This window comes from Rattus rattus, chromosome 3 (genome assembly GCF_011064425.1).
Source record: "Rattus rattus isolate New Zealand chromosome 3, Rrattus_CSIRO_v1, whole genome shotgun sequence".
Classification (NCBI taxonomy): domain Eukaryota; kingdom Metazoa; phylum Chordata; class Mammalia; order Rodentia; family Muridae; genus Rattus; species Rattus rattus.
In genome coordinates, this window is record NC_046156.1 from 71,637,820 (window position 1) to 71,649,896 (window position 12,077).

At 41.3% G+C, this 12,077-nt stretch overlaps 1 pseudogene; it reads left to right on the forward strand.

Moving 5' to 3' along the window:
* Nucleotides 1–11,413: 11,413 nt before the first annotated feature.
* Nucleotides 11,414–12,077, forward strand: part of LOC116895814 — a 41,149-nt pseudogene continuing 40,485 nt past the window's right edge.

A 12,077-nucleotide genomic window follows, 5' to 3' on the forward strand; every position in this document is an offset into this window, starting at 1 on the left:
AGTCACGTGAGTCTAAGACTGGAATCTGTGGACATGACACTAATCCCTCTCACACCACCTTCTCGGGTCCTCAGTGTCACTTGTGACGTAACTTAATAGTTTGACGATCACAGTGAGACAGGATGGATCTGGGGGCGTTCACACTTCTACAGAACGGTGAGAGCTTCACGTGTTTGCACATCACTTAGGGGAAAAGCTGGCATTTGATAATGCATGTAAATAAATGCATTCGCCATCCATTGAATTGTTTTCTTAATGTTTACCTTGTCAACATACATTATGAGGAGAGCCTGTGTGAAAGACCTCATTTTTATCCTTTTTTACCCCTGCTAATTTATTACTTTTTCTCAGACCCAGTTTCATGTTGTAGCCTAACGCTGCCTCGGAACTCACTATATAGTCCAAGCCGGATTCATGATCTTTCGTACTCATCTTTTAGAGCATCGAGACTGCATGCTAACCCAACGCAAAGGTGATTATTTTTTATATTTTGCATCTGCATTTTCTGTTTACTCCCGGTATCTTAGTTCCTTTTCTAACAGCTTTGAGTAAATGCCCTGAAAAAGAAAATGGCAGCTTAAAGGAGAAAGCATTTGGATTGGCTCACAGCTCCAGGGTTTTTGTCAATAAGGGAGTTGGGAGGAGTGTGAGGACAGCAGAAGCTTGAAGTAGTTGGTGACATTCCATCTCATCAGGAGCAGAGAGCAGTGATGTATTCTGCCCTCCAGCTCCTTTCCTCCTTGGGTACCGTCTAGTCTTTCAGTCCAGAGATACTAGAGGACAGGTCTTCCCAGATCCCACGATATTAGTGAGGAGACTCCTCCATAGGCATGCTCACAAGCACATGGGTGACAGTTAATGCTAGCATCACACCGAGATAGACCCCCATCTTAATCTTTGCTGTTGGTGGTGTTAGTTGGGTTTCCACAATCATTGCAGTTGTTTTTCATATCTTATACTGCTAACTTTCCAGATGGTAAAAAGTCTGAAGAGGAAAGCACAACATGAAGTGACGTTCACACTTTCTTGCTGATCAGAAGGGAAGAAAATGCTATGTGATGGACTCCAGAGATAGGCAGGAGTCATTAACCTTCAAGAGTGTCTCTGTGTTACTCCGGCACAGTGAATAGCAGTGAGACAAGATGCTGGCTATGCAGGGCAGCCCAGGAGAACATGGGATTCCTGAAGTCAACCTCTAACAAGGACAGAGAATGGGGTTAATGAGAAGCCATGATGCATACTTTAATCTCTCCACACTAATGAAACAAAATGCCCCTGAAAAACACCTGAAACCATGAGCGGTTTCTATGGTAACCTCAGTCTGGTTTTTGTTCCGAAAGCGTTCGAGTAAATGTGCAGAGGTGAAAGCTGTAGGCTGCTGTGTGTATGCAGGGTGGAGTTGGTGCTCGAAAGGCATGATCTTAGCTTTATTATCTACTACAGCAGTATCAACTCTCTCTCTCTCTCTCTCTCTCTCTCTCTCTCTCTCTCATAGCAAGCAAGCATCATTTTCGTTGTCTACAGAAATAATGCTGGTATTTTTTTTTTTAATCTCATGGTTGTCAGCTACATTAATGCTGTATTGTGATCTAGTAGGTGTGCGTTTCCCACAGGTTAAATAGACCCTGCAAGTATCATGCTTTTGACTCCCACTCCCTGTGCAAATATCACATTATTCAGAAGGAGATAGGTGAATAAAGGTAGGTTTACATAGGAAAGAAATGTATCAACAGGGATAAAACATTCTCAGGTGGAATTGTCACAGTCCCTTAGTGTAAACGCTGGGAATATGATTCCTGATGACTTTATCTTTTATAAGTACACTAATTCCTCCCTAATCACTTTCCTCTTGAATATTTGCATTGACCCAGAGAATATTGAAAGGTTTTGTTCATTATTATGGACAGAAGATTTGGGCATTTAGGGGAAAGGAGAGAGAGAGAGAGAGAGGGAGGAGAGGGAGGGAGGGAGGGAGGGAGGGAGGAGGGGAGGGAGGAGGAGGAGGAGGGAAGGAAGGAAGGAAGGAAGGAAGGAAGGAAGGAAAACAGAAGGAATAGGATTGAAGGAACTGTTATTTAGTCCTGGAAGGTGGGGAGAGAGGATATGAAATTGCCTGTGTGCCCTGCTGAGAAGGTCTGATGGCAGGTACCAACACCCTGTGTTACAGTGGGGAAGAGAAAGTTGTTATTCTGGGTCTGAAAGCGGAAGCCACACAATCACAGAAGGTTCAAGAGCTTCCTGAAGCGCACAGCCTCTGACCAGGGCTTTCTGAGTCCGTCTTGCAGCTGTGGTATTTGCTTGCCAGATGATGCGTTTCCCAGGCAGATGAAGAGCGTGTCAGGCAACCTGCAGTGCTCGCAGCAGCACAGCCTCCCCTGGTATCTAATTCTTAGTTTCATTCTGTTCTTAGTTTCTCTAAGACATTGGGCTTTTAAAACCATTGCCTTTTTTTTTTTTAGATCACAGCCTCTGCTCACCTGTTTCATGAAGTGATCACGTGTAGCTTCTGTTGATAGGTTTACCCTTCTGTGAATTGATAAAAAAGAGTGCCATTTATTAGAGGCCTAAGAGCATTGACCTCTATCAAATTCTCATCACCTTAAAGCATGGATATTGCTCATAATATGATAAATAAATAAATAAATAAATAAATAAATAAATAAATAAATAGTAACACCCTTTGCACTTTAATTTCAGGACGGCTATTATGTTAATAGTGTTTCCACCTATTATCTGGCCAGATTTTTTTTTTTTCAAGTTGGAATTACACTTTATTGCAATGGTTTTATCTTCATGTTCTGTTTTCTTTACCTTTCTGTGATTTAGGTGTCTCAAAAATAATGAGCAAATTAAGAAAATTCACACTACTCTCATGTAGTATATTATTAAGAAAAATAATATGGGTAGCTAATAGTTGTAGAGGCTTTTATATTTCTGTACAACCTGTGCAGCTTTGAGCCCATCAGAACTTACTATTTACTTTCCATGTTCTGTCTTCATTAAGCTCATATCAACTAAGTAATCAAGCATTTCAGCTGATGAATACATCTATCTATGTCTTGCTTTTATCTATATTAAGGTTTCAGATAAAGAAATTTTTTTTTTTTACGTGTTTTTTTTTTTTTTTTTTTATTAACTTGAGTATTTCTTATATACATTTCGAGTGTTATTCCTTTTCCCGGTTTCCGACAAACATCCCCTCCCCTCCCCTTCCTTATGGGTGTTCCCCTCCCAACCCCTCCCCCATTGCTGCCCTCTCCCCAACAGTCTAGTTCACTAGGGGTTCAGTCTTAGCAGGACCCAGGGCTTCCCTTCCACTGGTGCTCTTACTGGGATATTCATTTGCAACCTACGAGGTCAGGTCAGGAAGTCCAGTCCATGTATAGTCTTTGGGTAGTGGCTTGTCCTGGAATCTGGTTGGTTGGCATTGCTGTACATATGGGGTCTCGAGCTCCTTCAAGCTCTTCCAGTTCTTTCTCTGATTCCTTCAATAGGGGTCCTGTTCTCAGTTCAGTGCTTTCCTGCTGGCATACGCCCCTGTATTTGCTGTATTCTGGCTGTGTCTCTCAGGAGCGATCTGATCTGGCCAGATTTTTAAACATTTTATGCCCGCTTCCTCAGAAATGTCTCCTAGAAACAAAAGAATATGAGAAAGTAGGATGTTTCATATTTAAGGTAGTTGAAAGGTGATGCAGTGTTAAAATATTTTGAGTTATGGAATCAGACAATATCTATCATTGCCTCTGAGAACATGGCACAACTACTAATTTTGAATCATTAATTCAATATTCATTATTAATTCAATCATTAATTGTAGTATTCATCTGAACATTACAGATTTGAGAAAAGTATGTGGCATGTATATTTATGTTACCTAGTGGGTTAATTTAAAGTAGCACTAGTGTATTCATATTATTTTGCTGTATGAAAATTCAAATCTTTATTGTTTGTCGATGTATTAGAATTTGGGCGATATATGTTCCAAATTAATTATGTTATTGAGAATTCATAAACTTGAAGACAAAACTGGCTAAAAACATTTACTGATTTGTGTGTATCTTCATGTCTGACCACATGAGGGCAGCATAGTATCTCTTAAGACCATACATTGGTTGGAATCTGGTATAAAGAGCATGTAAAAATCATGAATATAAGATTAAAGCTAAAGGACTGAATAATGGTATTTTTATTCAAATTTTCACTTTCCAGCCGAAGGAATTGAGGTCCAAGGCGACCAATTAACAAGTCCCCTCACATAATTGATGTCTTTGAAGGTAGACAGACGAGAACCATTTGACATTAAAACACGTAATAATAATTACATTAACCAAGCACCTCGATATTTTAAGAGACTTCTTATTATACTGTGCTGTTATGTGTGAAAACATTTCGGCTGGAATTGAATATTACTAATAAGGAATTAGCCTCAGAAATCTTCCTTTCTGCAGAACTAGACAAATAAAATGATAGAATAACATTTCCAAAGGACTTTAGGATAAACTTGGAAGCAGAAACGTGAAGCGTGTCCTTCTTAGGGTATCCATTATTACTTTCTTCACAATCATGCATTCGTGAGTTCTCTCAGCACCGCAGCACTGTCTTCGAGAAAGAACAACCACCTCGGGAACAGGGCATGACAGTGCTACATTTCTCATTTTTATGTCTCCCCACCCACACCTTGTTACATAACATGCAACTACATGTTCATTTAGTGAGAATCGTTACATAACACACAACGACATGCAAATCCAGTGAGACTTCTGAAAGGCCTGCTCTCCACCAGTCGCATCATGGCTGACACACGGGGGCGGGGATGCTTCCGTCTGCCTCAGGAACTCCCCCTCTCCAAACTTCTCAGGTAAGTTCAAGATTGACTGGAAAATGTAGACAAATGGAAAAACCTTTGTATACAGCTGAAATCTTCCCACCCCCTGCCTCCTGCAGGTCTTTACCTGTTGTCCCAGGTTCTTTTCTTTCCCTGGTGCTATTGTTGCTCACCACAGCTGCATTCCAACAACCTTGCAGAATGGACGGTATGGTGGGTAGTGTATGCATCAACCTGCCAAGTCAGGGAGGGCGCTGTTATTTGATCAAACATGATCCTAAATGTTTTTGTAAGGCCATTCATGGATAAAGTGTTTGCAGTGACAGAGCTAGTAAAGACATTTGCTGTCTGTAGTTGTAGGGGGACAGGAGCTGGCATCAGTCAGCGGTCAGTCTGAATAACAGATTGGTCTCTCTGGGCATCAGATTTCTCTGCACATGGTTGCCTTTAACATTAGATACTGGCTGTTTCCTGCTCTCAGACACAAATGGGTGCCTTAGCTTTCCCATGATGCATGCTTTCAGGTCTTTGAACCAGAATTTCCCATCAGCTTTTCTGGTTCACTGAACTTTGGAACTGGGGCTAGTCTTGATCTTCAAGCTTCCTGCCTCTTGACTTAACCTTGCAGATCCAGGGACTTGCCACCTTCCCTAACTGAATGAAACAATCTCTGTAATAAGCGTCTCTCTGTGTATATACAGGGTTGGTTGTGTTTCTCTGAAGTGCTCTGGTAATTGAAACTCATATTTTCCTTAATGTATTTTCAGTTAAAAGCAGAGAGCAATTTGACAGTAATTTGTAAGCTGATACTATGAATGAGTTCAGTGCATAATGTGTTAAATAAGAATCTTGATCTCACGTTGACGATGACATGTGAGTCCCAAGGCATCCTGTATTTGGCTCTTAGTAGGCATTTAATAGGCATGTGCAGGATGCATGGACACACAGATTCTATCAATTCTATTGGAAGAATTTTCATTTCTATCAGAGCACCAGTGTTTTTCCTTCCCTCCGTGTATAAGAATATTAAAATTATTAGTTTGCTGTGAAGAAAGTGCTTAGCATTTTGTTGCTAGGATACTACTTGGTTCAGCTACAAAGCTATGTATCTTATAATTTCCTCTGAAAGGCCCATGTGAGCTTAGGAAGCTTTGAGTAAATGTGTAAAGAGCAAACGAAGTCCCGGGTGAGTGTTTTATCTGACCAGGTCTGGGCGATGTCAAGGACCAGTGCCTCCGACTCATGAGAAACTGATAAAGTCTTCCCCATAAGGGGCAAGGTCAGGAACACCAAAGCCTTACTCTGCTCTGTGTGCGTGTATCAGCAGGACGTGCAAAAGTGAGTAACCGCAGCTTCCTCCTCCTGGTTGTCTAACAGTCTGAGACCGCTCATACAGACCCCGCCTACTTACCTACACAACTACGTCCCACGGTGCTGTATGTAATAAACCAGCTGAGGTGCTGGGTTTCTGAAGAGTTGGTACCACTCCTTGCAGTGTGCACATTCCACTGACCTCAGATCTTCTGTGTCCATAGCTGTAATTTCCTTAGCATCTCACCTGTCTTCATTCCTTCACTCATAGCCCCTCCTGAGGCCAAGGTTCCAAACCATATGGGGTATGGAGGGGCATAGCAGATTCCTAATGTGTTCAACCTACCGTGAGGAGTCTTAATATCCATTCTCATTTTTAGTCACTGTGTTAACTCACGGTTTTTGTTTAATTCACTCTTTTAACATATGTAAGTACGTTGAAAATCCAGCCTTCAATATGGCGCTACTCCTACAAAGGAAGCCCGCAAGAATGACTTAGTTTCCAAGTCTGCATGCTGAGCAGAGAGCCAGTGATTTTTATTCTTCTAAGGGGAGCTGGCCACTGTGGGTAGTCGGCACACACTGTTCCTGAACACCATGGTTATCTTTGCCAGAACTTCTCAGTGACCGGAACCCTGTCCACTGCACCGCGTCTCCATCTTCTCCCTTCCTCTCTTTCCCTTCCTGTGAATGTTGAAGGACATATACTCATCCACAGAGGACATTTGCTCTCTTTCACAACAGAATATTGCTGGCTCATTTCAGTCATTTGATTCTTTTCCTCCCCCAACTGTACTCTCTCAAGCAACACACATACTCGGAGCTATTTTTTTTTCATGAAAAATTACAGCAAAACTAAAATTTACCTTTGAATTTGTTTGGCTCACTTATCTGTGTCCCTACCATATGACACCAGGAAACTGGTTACAGCGAAATCTTGCTGGTATTGTTGACTGATGTATTTTATGGCGTGTCCAATGCTTTATCCAAAGCAAAGGGTCGATAAATTCCCTTAGAAATAAATTACAATAAAAATTTAAATTCATTTCATGAGAATTAAAGTTGTATTCGGACCTAAATCTCTAGTTTAGGACAAAATGTTAAAATAAAACTTTGGATATTGTTTTTTAGTGTTTTCTATTAGAATCAAAGCTGTATAGAATTTCTGAACTTCATAATGTGCATGATATTATGATCAATATGAATAAAAGTGCTTGTATGTCTTAAATTAAGATAAAAAAATTCTGGGATATTGTTGCTATTGCTTAGGATCAACCAATCAGGATTCCGCAAAACTTCAAAGCTCAAAGCTCATGTCTGAATGAGGTTAACAGGAGATCAAAAGGAGGGCATGTATTCTGTGTTCAGAACCTATAAATCTTAGTGACAGAGGTCAGGATGAAAGCAGGAGCTGTCCTGCCTTACTGTATTTCATGAGCTCGCTGATATTTAAGTGGGGTTTCTTGTTTGTTTGTTTAAAATAAAAATGCAATCTATAAAACCTAAAGAGGTTTAAAGTCTATTAAATAGTCTAAGTTCATTGCAGAGTTACATTGATTTATAATTTTCTATATCTGAGAGATAATTACTGTTCTTTTAAGGAAACTGAATTATTTAATGGTAGGAAGCAGAGATTGGCAGTTAGAGTCTGCCAAACTCTAATGATGAACCTTGGGTCTCATCTACGGTGGGTGATTGAATATTTGCAGTGCCTCAATATTTGAATATGCGACAATAAAGACTTGACGACATTGTCTATGCAGAGACCAGAGCTAAATAAAAAAGCAAATGCTGCTTGGCAAAACATTACCAAAACCATGAGGCAAATGGGACAAATGAGAGCCAAGGCCGTGCTGTGTACCAAACCTGGGGAAGCATTTGCAACAGAACAGGAGGAAATGACGGCACAGAGGTACAGCTTTGAGTAATGTGATATTCAACCCTTGTGTTTGTACCACAGCACCAGACAGTGGCCTTTAGTATCCATCTTTTACTTGCCTGACTGGCTCAGTTGTGCTATTTGGCATTAATCTTTACCTTTCTCCTGTGCCTCCATAAATTCTCTATGGACAACACTTTTTTTCATCCTCACTTACTTTAAACACCAGGTCTCTTGATTGACAGCCAGATGATGCATTCTTCTTCCGACGAAACGGTACCTAGAAATGATCGAGTATGAGTTACAAGCTGAAACCTCGATTGGCACATTGAATTACATCAGGTTACGTTCTTGGAGCCCATGCTGTTTGCCATGAGAAAGACATATCTTCAGGAGCATCCTTCAGCCTGGACACTGAGATGAAGACCTGACATAGCTCATTCCAGTTCAGGAAAGCCTAGGCAAGTGCTGATGACATCGGCTAATCCACAGACTGTTCACCAACCTAACCATGGAGGGAAAAACGATGGTTTCCACAGTCCATTGAAACTTGGCAGGGGTGTCTGCTACATAACATTCCTGTAACACTGGTAAAGCACTGCTAAAACCTAGCAAATTTATTAAGGAGAAAAAGTAGCGGAAAAATACTTGTTTTATTTCCATCATGAAAAATATTTTCCAATGTCAATATCTAAAAGCAAGTAGCTGGACAGGAGCCACTCTTGCCTGTGAGGTGCTGTATCCTTTCTTCATGCCAGAAAGTACTCCTGATGGGAAACTGTACAAAGAGACAGTAGTACCTGCCCAGTGGATCTTCCCAGTGAGCTTGTGGAAGAGTTTAAGTAAACCGTGTGTCACGTTTAGAGTTTCATATGCACGTGTTGATTCTTCTAACGTGGCAGGCCTGCCATAATTCCTCTGCATTATTAGAGAAAAATCTTGTATTACTTAGCGTTCAGTTCTTTATTATACAGTGGCCATTCAAACAAGGGGGGATTGTGGGAACGCCCTCTTCTCCGCAGGATGTGTGCTAAAGATTAAAGCATTGCCTGCTCATTTGTCTGTTTTAAAAAAAATGCTACCAGGGCATTTGAGTGGACTGAAGGCTCTCGAGTTTTCCTCTTCAGTTTTCAGCCCTGTGAGGAGAATGTTGCTCTCTTTAACGTTACTGGCAGACAGAGTAATGTTTGTGAAGGTTTGAGTGTTCGGTAATTGTTGCTAATTGCCTCTGCTCTACACTTCATATTGCTACTGCAGAGCTGGCAAAGGACTCCTTGTTGCAATGAATTCCATCTTTGTTTTCAGATACTAATCGATCTTTTGGAAGGGATGAACATCGCTGCTAAAAGCAAGCAGCAATTATAGATCACACTTGGAAGAAAAGTTCTAGCAGATACGTGCATCACCACACACAATCCTGAGATCTGAATTAAAGGCCAAATTATTTTTATTTTCCAAATATTCAGGAAATCCAACCCAGGAGAAAATTTCATGTGAAAACCTAACACACACACACACACACACACACACACACACACACAATCACATTAATAACTCTTATTTCTATCACATTGCACAACCAACAGAAACAAAATTGTTACTATTATTGCAAATAAGTCAGTTAAACAAACCTAAGCATAAGAATATTTTCAAAGATAGCTTCAGATAGAAATACTTTCACATTCTATACTTAGGAGTATTGGTTTTGAGACTGTGAAGCTAAATCATGTTATATTCAGTATCACCAACCTCAGAGGTTGATAGCAATGGTGTTTAATGAGTAACTTATATGATGAATGAGATATGATTGCTGAATGGGATCATTTTTTCCTCTGCAGTGGCATTTCCTATGTATTAAAGATAACTGTATACTCAAGTATGAGGTTAGAGACCCCATATTTAGAAGAGCTAAATGAAATGCATGTATGATTTCCCATAGGGAACAAGCAGTGTAAGCTGTGGAGATATTTGTCATATGACTTGAGTTACTGCTAGTTGCCATTTGTAATCTTTGTTCAGCAAAACCCCATAGCATATACCAACACAATAGTAAAAATAAAAATCAGCAAATTTGTAAAGATTTGGAATTTTTTCTACTTTTCCATCTTTAATGGGTACAATCATACTACCAGGTTTTGTTTGCATTAAATTGAAGCAGTAAGTCATGCTAGTCTATCAAAGTTAACTATCAAAAAAAAAATGGCCCTGAAGTAGCAATGGCTCCCTTCTTCTGACAGTGACTTTGAAAGTGATGAACTCTGGGATCGCTCATGGTGGTGGCTTAGAGTCTCAGTTCACTGGTGATTAAACATTTCCAAAGAAAACTGACTGGTATAGAGAAAGCACATTTGGACCATTTACGGAGGACAGAGAGTCCTTATCATGCAGAGGCCCAGAAGAGAGACAGGTAACATAGCTCTCCTTGGTATTTTGTGTCTCCAAAAAATTCACACATTTTCTAGATTCTGTGTTGAGGACCTGTCTGTCTGCTGTGGCTCTCTTCAAGGTGGAGGTGGGGTCAACTTGTCTCAAAGGCAATCGAGGTTAGAGGCTATGTTGGAGAGTATGACGACATTAGCTGCCAACATGCCAGGGAAGGGCTTAGTCATCAGGGAGAGGTAGCTGATCCTAGGCAGCATAAGCAGTGTTACGTATCTAACAACCGGCTGCAATTCAGCCAAGAGACAGAGCGTGGGGATTTATGGGACCCAAGAACTCTCAGGCTGGTCATTCGAGCTAAGATGGACTGGACCTCAGGCAGCCTGAATGAACTTCAGACACTTTAGATGATGCTTCCTCGGGTTCCCTTGAGTGACCTTGAACTCACAGCCAGCACTGTTCAGTAAGCATCAGCAAGACGAGATGACAGTAGGAAGAGGAGACCACACTTTCCTTAATCCTTCTGAGTGAGCTTTTGGAGCAAGCCAGCTCCATTACTAAGGTTCAGTTGGATGGGGCTTGTACTGTGGAAGGTAAACAAGACCACTTGCAGGCAAATATCTGTACTTTTGATATTTATTCAACTCTAATGTTTCATAGGATTTCTGTTCTCATTCTACATACTGCAAATAGTATGATCAAATGCGGCTGAGGACTTTCCCTGCTATTGCATGGATTGTAGGTGTCTGTATCCATGTCTGAAAACTCACAATAGCTTCCAGCCACATATTAAAGAGCACCATGAATCATTGCGGCCAGACATCCTCAGAACCAGACCAGGAAAATAAGAGCCCTGTGCCTGGGGACTGTCTGAGGAGGGATGTGGAGGAGGAGAGGACGAAGGAAATCTTAGCCTTCGGGGAAGGCAGCCCTGAGTCATACCAGCTCCAACAGAGATTGCAGCACTAAGATCTTCAGTTTACTGAGAGCAGCCAGGGCAAACATTAAGACTATAAACCATGGAAAGGACGGAGAGTCAACAGGGAAGCCTAGCATTCGGAGCTGCGTTTGAATCCCCAGTCACCAGCACAGCTGCCCGTTTGCCTTCTGCTTTCTACACGAGGCAGATGCAGGACATAGAAGATGAGAAACTGGTCACGTGGGTGTAAGAAGAATAAATACCTTTCCCTAGCACAGTGGAGCTCTCCAGAGGTCGATTTAAGCTTCTGTACCACCAGGGAACCCTAGGGCATGGTCTCAAGTTATGGAAGGGTTCAGATGGAGCCATTCCCTGCTATCATTACAGAGGAATCTACTGAACACCTCTTACATGTGCTTATGCCAGTGACAGCACCAATGTCACTTCACAGCAGGTCTGCCTCAGACACATGAACATCAGTACCTCCCGTGGTACAGTAGCTGATTTCTATTGCACAGGGACAGATGTCTCCATTCCCTGCCTGTATGCTGGTCACTGTCAGGTAAGGGCATAAGGTTTAGGCGTGTGGAGGAGGCAATGACTGGGAGACCTAGGTCTCTCATTAGACAATTTCATGAGCATATTAAACACAGTCAGGAGGGACAGACTGAATTAGGTATGAGACTGCAATTTCAAATTGCACAGGATTGCATTTTAATAGCAATAAATATTCATACCTCATGAAATCTTGCAAGATGACATCC